The sequence below is a fragment of the Augochlora pura genome, chromosome 7, assembly GCF_028453695.1.
Source record: "Augochlora pura isolate Apur16 chromosome 7, APUR_v2.2.1, whole genome shotgun sequence".
In the NCBI taxonomy this organism is placed as follows: domain Eukaryota; kingdom Metazoa; phylum Arthropoda; class Insecta; order Hymenoptera; family Halictidae; genus Augochlora; species Augochlora pura.
This window is the reverse complement of record NC_135778.1, coordinates 2,379,240-2,388,110: the sequence shown is the minus strand read 5'-3', so window position 1 is coordinate 2,388,110 and position 8,871 is coordinate 2,379,240.

The following is an 8,871-nucleotide window of genomic DNA, read 5'->3' as shown; positions in this document are numbered from 1 at the left end:
CCCGTTTCATAGTTTCCAACCTGATATCTATCGATGAATAACATACTCCAGGTAGGAAACTATGAAACGGGCGCTTTTGGTTAGCTTGTGTACGGCCGCGCCGCCCGTTTCATAGTTTCCAAAAAAATATGAAGAAATATCTTCCAGCAAAGACGCAGTCATTTGCAAAAGACTCAATGTCGAGATAATAAATAAACTATACCTTTCTTTGGGGAAAGAATCCCAATCTGGATTCTATAAAATAATTCTATACCTTGTAATACAACTCGCTTAATTAACTGAATCTAATACCAACAAAATAACATAATATACACATTTTATTGAATTTAATCAAACAAATTAATTCTCAAATCTTAACTTACCAAATTTATTTCAATTATTAATTTAACCTAGAATATTCTAACCTAATCTCTAGAATCTCTAACCTAATTGGCTTCTAACCATTTCTAACCTAAATTAAAAAATATTTAAATTCAATATCTATTACTATATATATATATTATTTAACTATATATACATATTACGACCTATACGTATATATACTATATGTACATTACGGAACTTATCTAGTCGCGGAACTCTCGCGCGAGACGCAGCCGAACCGAATGACGCGTAGAACTCCGCGCCTTTGTCTAAATCGGCGAGCCGGGGTTCGCGGTTGAAGTTCGACGCTTGTGTTTCCTGTTCGCGGAGAAACTTCTCTGGCCGCTGAGCGGCAAACGCTTCCGGGGACGCGGAATAGTAGACTGATCTCGAAGCGGGTGTGCGCGCGGTTTATTAGACCGCGGCCGCGACGCGCGTTTTCGGCACTCCGAAGATCGCGTCGCGAGATGAGAGTCTGCGGACGAGTCGACCTGTAACGGCGATTACGACGGCATTACTGCAACCCAGTTCCATATCGCGCGCTCGTTTTCGGGGTGCACGGGAAGCGTTCGTTGAATCGGCGGGCCGATGCTGGATGAAGCGAGAGCTGCGTTTTCGGTCGATTGGAATGCCTTGTGCATCGATGTAGTATAACATTTAGCGTGGTTGAATGGACTTTGATTAACCTCTTTGGCACGGCTGGATTTTACGCGGATGAAATTCTTCATAATTAACCCTTTGCGGTCGAATGGCGACTCTAAAAATTGTCATGCCACGTTTCAGAATAATCTTTATCAGATTTACTAATATTTAAAAAATTCTTAAGAACTATTATCCGTTACATAAGTCATAAAAATCAATTTTATAATGTATAATATCCTCCAGGTTGTACGAAATGGAAACACTGTAAATCTGAAGAAATATTTTGCATTTCTTGGTTAACTGTAAATTTGAAATCATTTCTCTGATGTACAGTATTTCCATTCTAAGTAACGGAGTGCATTTTTTATATATACACGTGTATAATTCTTTCTTGACATTCGTATCAACGTAACATAACCTCGACAATTTTCAAGATGCAACCTTCATTATCACAAAAATTATTTTGCAACTCGATAGAACAATTTCATTGGTGCGTCCCAGTCACCACTCGAGCGCAAAGGGTTAAACACGAAAAATAGAACAGATAGGGAAGCGGGTAGATCGAGCGACGCGTTGCGAGCGCAACGAACAAAGGAATCGCGCGCGAAAGTAGATTGTACATGAAATATATATCTTCTGGCGGGCAATCGACGGTCGGACAACAACAAGACGACAGTGGTCTTCTCACGAAGATTTCCATGTCCGCGTCGCGAGCGCACGCCTCCCACGCGGCGGTAATTACAATTAATATCTGCCGCGCGAGCAGAGAACCACCTACGGCACATAGAGACAGAGAGAGGGAGAGGGAGAGGGAGTCCCCTTTTTCTCCACGAAACAATTACCGTCGAAGTAGCTCGGTCGCGAGTAAACGGCTGGAAAAAGGCAAAAGGAGATCTCGCGCTAAGGAGAAGAGTTAGGAGCGGAGGTATAAAGCTCGGACACGCGCCGGTAGATGAAGCAACGCGGCGGCGGCGGCAGCCGTGTCTACGATAGAACAAGACGACACGGTAAAAATGAAAGGGAAGAAGCGGCGAGAGAGGAGAGACGCGGCGACGGCGCGGTGCACGTATACGGGACAACGGCGTAGTCGTAAAGTGCGGTAGAATGCACTCTGACGTAGGCTCTGTATTGCTTGGCGCGGCGTTGCATTCCCTTGCGGTGCATTGACTTTGCCTCCCCTCCTGCGCCGCGACCGCCGAACCACCCCGCCGCGCGCGCCGTCTCTCCTCCTCCTTGTTCTCCTTCTTCTTCTTCTTCTCCCCTTTCCCCGGTCTCTCTCTCTCTCTCTCTCTCTCTCTCTCTCTCTGTCCGTCTTCTCCTTTGCTCCCGGCCTCCGTTTCTCTTTCGCCGCTTGATCCACGCCGCCGGCTCGCGGCGTCCCCCCCCCCCCCGCCCCGCCGCCGCCGCCCCCCCCCTGCAACCGCCTCCCGGCACAACAACACAACATTCCTTCTCTTCTAGAGTCCCTTCATGCCACGGAGACCCTGCTACCAGACTCTTCTTCGTCGTCGTCGTCTTCGCCGTTCTTTCTTTCGGCCGGCCAGCGGCACCGATCTTTTACGCCGCGCGCGCACGCTCTCTCTTTCTCTCTCTCTCTTTCTCTCTCTTTCTTTTCTGGGCCCGTCGTGGTCGTTCGCCGAGAAACGCGGTGACGTTTTCCGAAAATATCGTTCGTCCACCGGCGATATCTAGCGGCAGAGACTTTTGGTGAATTTTGGCGAACCTATCGCATTTTTTGCTGTTTCGATGTCTGGTGAATTTATTAGAATTATATATTGATTGTGGGAATAATTAATTATTACACGCTATTGGAACTGTTATTAATTAAAGAAAGGTATAAATTATACGTCCTTTCTATTCGAGATGTTTCAGGTGACTAACATGAATCAATTTAATAAAAACAATAAAGATCGGAAGAAATAAAATAAACCATCGCACATGCCTTCGCAGCTTAAACATATTCGGCGGTAAATAAATAAACCATTTGATTGATTTTTGCATTCATATAATGTGTGGTTAATATCGTCGAGGAAAAAAACGCCCACGCGTTGCTCTATAATAAGAGATTTATTCTATTATTACTAAAACTTTGTACAATACAACGCTTAAATATACAATAGATTTTTCTATAACAAGAGAAACGACATTAAGATTTTTCCCTGGTCAGAATTCTCTTTACCGTTTTTCCAATAATCTTTGATTACTAAACTTTTCATTACCGTACTCTTGTCCCCACGTTTTTCTGTCACCATTCATCTATTTCATTCCGTCGGCCGAGGAGATTCCTACTGTATCGACGTCTTTGTCTAATCTAGCCGCCGCTACGTTTTCCTTACATTCGTATTTGTTGAAATTCAACAGAATTTTTAGTAATTCCTACGCCGCCTCGAGAATCAAAGAATTGACGGAGTGTGGTGTAGATTTTGGATTGTATAATTGTTTGAAAAGTGGAAATGTCGAGGACTGTGTTTTTATGTCATTCTTTGATTCAATTTAAAGACACCTATTACTTAATATCAGTGCTTTTTTTTCAAAACGTGAAGAGCAATCTTTCGGTATAAAAAATCACTTGTTTTATTGATAGAAAGTAAGAATAGTTTGTTAAGAAATTGTGCTGAACACGGTTAAAAAAATTGCATAGATTCTTTATTATAAATGGTGGTAATAGGCGCGAAATTCAACTTTCTGACGCAATGAATTATTTGCAGTACACTTTGTTGTAATTCTATTGCTTTCTCAGTGGAGATTAATGAAATTGAATTTTCAGTTTCAAAAATACCTTGAATTTCAATTTTAAGTAATTTTAGTAAGTATTTTTTAAGTATTATTTTCGATGAAATTCATTATTTATCAGGTGCAAGAAATATTGAATTAGCAGTAGCTAAAAATGACTATCTTGTACCTATTTTAGTAAACATATCACTGAAATATCTCTAACGAAGTTCTAACAACTTGTCACTGAATTCTAACCGGACCACTGTGCGCCGCAGCAAAGAGACTGCGAAGACGTCGCTATCTCTCTCTCTCTCTTTCTCTTTATATTTCTCTCGCTCTCTTTTCTCGGTCTCCTTCCGTCTCTCGCCGGATCTCTGTACACACGGCCGCCTCCCCGGGCGAAACTGGTCGCCCGCGAATCGCATGTGCGATCGACCTCATGGCCGCCAGACGCGCGCGAGTTCGCCGAGCAAAAGTTTTTCGGTGTTGGTATGTTGGTATCGGAACGACGACGGTACACACGCGCCCCGTGTGCCGCTTCGCTTCGATTTATCGACCGCGCCTCGCCTCGCCCCACCGTGCGCGAGAGAGTCTCCTCGCGTCTCAAGGAGCCGAGCGGAGCCGAGCGGAGCGGTGCGGAGCGGAGCGTATCGTAAGCAGCGGCGGCGAGCGTTTTTTCGGGGCTCGCGTTCCGGTACACGCGCGCGTCGCGATGCCGATCGATTTCCACGGCCCCGTGATTCTAGGTAACGCGCCGCGGTCGCCGGCTTATAGATTCGCCCGAACGGAGGCAATTTGTGTCACGTGCGCGCCCGGAGGTAGCGTTCACGTGAAACATTAATGGCCGCGGTACGCCCTTCGCGTTTAGGAACGAACGCGGGGGCGAACTCACCTACCTGCCTATTAGGATGTCACATGAGCTCTTTCCGCGCCGCGATATTTACGATCTCGAGAATTCGACGACGCTCGACTTTTCAAGCCAATTGGATCAAAGCGGAATATTCTCCTTTCCCATCGAAGAATTACTTAACTCTTAAGGTGTCCCGTATAGTGTGCTCCAGATGGTGGACGCCGCTAACATTCCCAGGTACTAGGTACCTGGTACTATTCCCAGTACAGAATCATTTAATCAAGACGGAACATATAAATCGGTACGAACTTCGTCTTCCAAACCAATTTAAGGAGACCGATCTCACGGAACCGCGTCTCTCCGCGCGTCTCGCTTCTTCAGCGACGCGAAACAAATCCTTTCTTTAACACGTTGAATGCCACGGGGGTCACCGGTGACCGGCACTGAACTTGGCAGTGACGCCATGGGGCCACCGGTGACCGGCACTTAACTTGGCAGTGGCGCCATGGGGGCCACCGGTGTCCGGCACTTAACTTGGCAGTGACGCCATGGGGCCACCGGTAACCGGCACTTAACTTGGCAGTGACGCCATGGGGGCCACCGGTGACCGGCGCGCTCAGATTGATGAAAATACATATAATTTAAATAAATGACAATACTTGTAATTTTTACACGTTGAATGCCACGGGGGTCACCGGTGACCCCGTCGCAATTAACACGCCAAACATGGTTATACACTCTAACTTACCTACTGCAGACAATATTTGGACATTATATGTATCGCATAATAGAATATTCATCGTGGCGCCACGGACAATTCCTGTAAAATAGGCGTGGCATTCAACGTGTTAAACAGCCAAGTCACCGGAGACGAGACTTGGATTTCCCATGAAACTGCGCATCGAAAACGCGCTCGGTCCAAGGGTTGAACTGTCATTATTTCTTTTAGAAGGTCGGATGGGGTAGTAGAGGGTAGTGAAAGAGTCGGTCACTGTGCCAACAACAATTACCGTGGGCTCGGCTTGTTTTCGGACGTAATTCCGTTTATGTTTGTCGCATTGGTATGGAGAAATAGACGGATTAAAAAGAATGGATATGGAAGAAATAAAAAAGGAATTATTGTTTTCAGTAATAAAAGAAGAATTGTTATTTTCAGTATTAGAAAAAGGAATTATTATTTTCAATAATAAAAAAAGAATTGTTATTTCCAGTAATAAAAAGGGAATTATTATTTTCAGTAATAAAAAAAGCATTGTTATTTTCAGTAATAAAACATGTTAAATTTTCATATATTAGTATTTTTAGTAAGATTGTACTGTCTTCAGACATCCGACATTTTTACGAGAAGTGGAGAAAATTACTATGTTTAGTTTACCGAACGATGATGCGTAAGGGTGCATTCTAGTGTAGGATCTTCCAAAAATTTCTCTTAACCTCCTTTATCTTATCTTGCGAGACTATAGTCCAAGCGTTCAGTTACGTTTATTACATCGGTGTTTAATTATAGAAACTTTCTAGGGTACCGCCACTTTCATTTATCTGATCTACAATGACGTTTGAGAGACGTCATTCATTTCACGTCGGAGACTTCGACGCCTAGACACAACTTGGCACTATTATCACACATTGTAGTAGCCTTATAACTTTGACATAACCTCCACAGTATATAAAATGTCTACAGTCCCAAATGTTCTAAAATGTCTCACGCTTTATCATCTTATAATCTCTTCCGTATTATTATATAATTCTTTAAATATCAAATATCGTTCGCGACCAATAAAATTAATAAAATCAAAACAGAAACGAACCTACATTGAGTAACATTGATATCAATTTTTACGGCCAAATCCTCGGTCGCTAAAGTGTTGACAATATTTATTTAGCTATTCATTCTATCTATTTTAATAAAATTTATTCAGTTATTTATTCTATCCATTTCAATAACATTTAATAGCATTTATTAATATCTTAAAGCAACGACTACCAGTTTCACGTTCTCCATTTCATAATGATCAAAATTTAACACTTTGCGGGCCGCTGTCACGCTGACGTGACTTTTGCTCGCCAACGGTAATCGGCCGCTGTCACGCTGGCGTGACTTTTGCTCTCCAACAACTACCAACCGCTATCACGCCGAGTTAAATTATTTAAATAAAACGTTTCAGTACTAATTAAAAAATATAATTGGAATAAAATGGAATAAAATGGAATAAAAATAGTGTAACAGTTATTTTAGTGCCTTCTTTAATAATAATTATATGCCGTCGGCGGCAACGTAACGGCGTTTCGATAAATCCGCGGCCCGCAAAGTGTTAAGATCGACCGTGTCGTAATTAGCCTCGTTAAAATCACCCCGTCGCGAATATTTCAATAAAAAGAACACCGTCTTAAATACGCTAAATATTCGCTCTTTAACGCGTCAAAGCTGGCCGGTAATAATATTTAAGCCAACGGACCGCATCTGTGTACCCTGTCGAAGACGCCAGGGATCCATAGACAAAGAATCCTAGAGGCCGTTCGAGGGGTGAAGATGAGAAAGAGGAAGAAGAAGCAGTTGTAAACCGAAATGGTCGAGCGCATTGTTCGATGACGAAGGACAGTGACAGTTTTAAAAATTTCGACAGTCCTTCCCTCTCTCTCTCTCTCTCTCTCTCTTTCTCTCTCTCTCTCTCTCTCTCTCTGGCTAACCCGGGGTAACGACCGGCAATAAGTGGGCCGATAAACAGAAGACGGCGGGGTAGCGCCGGCCGATTCGCAACGGTGAACGGTGAATAATACGTTTCGGTGGAGGTGCTCGCCTTGGCTGTTGCTGTTGCCGCTGCCGGAGGTGTTTCCCCGGATTGGGACGCGGCTAAAGGGAACGGTTTTCCCGAGGGTTTAGCGGGTCTCGTCGGCAAGGTTCGCCGGCCAAATCCTCTGACAGCTGTCTCCTCCGTCTAATTATTATATTAGCACGAAACACGGGCCGGCCCGCCGAGTTATGGCCGTACTCTGACCGAGGGTTGTTTGTTCGACCTCGGTAACCGTAGTTTTGCGCCCGTGAAAGAATCTCTCGCCGATTCTCGTCCACAGGCCGGCGAGGGACGGAGCTTTATGGCTCGTTAGACCGTCGTAAACCTCTTATAATGCATCATCGACAAATTTCAAATCGCCACGGCAAACACCACGCCTCCGGAGCCGTGTCCGCGCGAACACGACCGCGCGAGGCAGCCGGGAAAGCCTAAATGCGCGACCGGCGCGACGATTCGGCGGGCACCGCGTTAATAACCCAATTAGCGGTGCACGAGTTCGACGCGCCGTTGATCGATGGGAACGGACAGAGCGCGGGAACGGACACCCTTCGTGGAAAACGGCGGGAATCCCGCGATCGTTTCGAGGCGTTGCCGGTTTCTTTCGCGCTTAGAAAGTTCACAAATTCGCCTATTATTATTATTATTATTATTACTAAATTATATTTCTAATAATTATATTTTTAATGATTTATATCGAAAGCTAAGATCTGGTTCCGTATTTATGGTGATTAAAATTTGAAGCCTAGATATGGTTTCTGATATATAGTATTTAAATTTGGAATCCAAAACATGATTTCTTGTCTACACTATTTAAATTTGGAATCCAAAATATGGTTTCTCACCTATAGTATTTCAATTTAAAATCCAAAATATGGTTTCTGATATGTAGTATTTAAATTTGGAATCCAAAATATGGTTTCTCATCTACAGTATTTAAATTTAAAATCTAAAATATGGTTTCTGATACACAGTATTTAAATTTGGAATCCAAAATATGGTATCTGGTCTACAGTATTTAAATTTAACAGCTAAGATTCCAGCGATCTGAACGCGTTTGTCTAGGCTGGGCGCGCGGGGGGTTGCAATATCGAGGCGCGGGGGTGTGTTGCGTCTCCCAATGTCGCGTCTTCGACCGGTTGATCGCGGCCCGCTGTCCTGCGAGAAATTGCCCTCGTACCGTGGATCGGGCTTCGCTCCCGGCGCCTGTGATTGTAAAACGATTCTTTGGGCGGCGAGCGCGGCGCGCGCGCGCGCGAGAAAGAGAACCGTATCATTAATCCTTGCCGTTAGAGTAATCGAACCTCGCGTGGCCACTTGACAGTTTAATTACAGGACCGAGGCTTGTATCGTTGCATTAACACGGCCGCGCGAGGCCGAAAGAGAAAAAGAGAGCCGCCCCGGTAACACGCGCGGTATGCGCCCGCGTTTTTCTCTTTTCGCATCGGAAATGGGTTTATCGATGTCGAGGCGACGGGGCCTCGGGGCCTTGCGTCCCCACCCCCTCCCGAG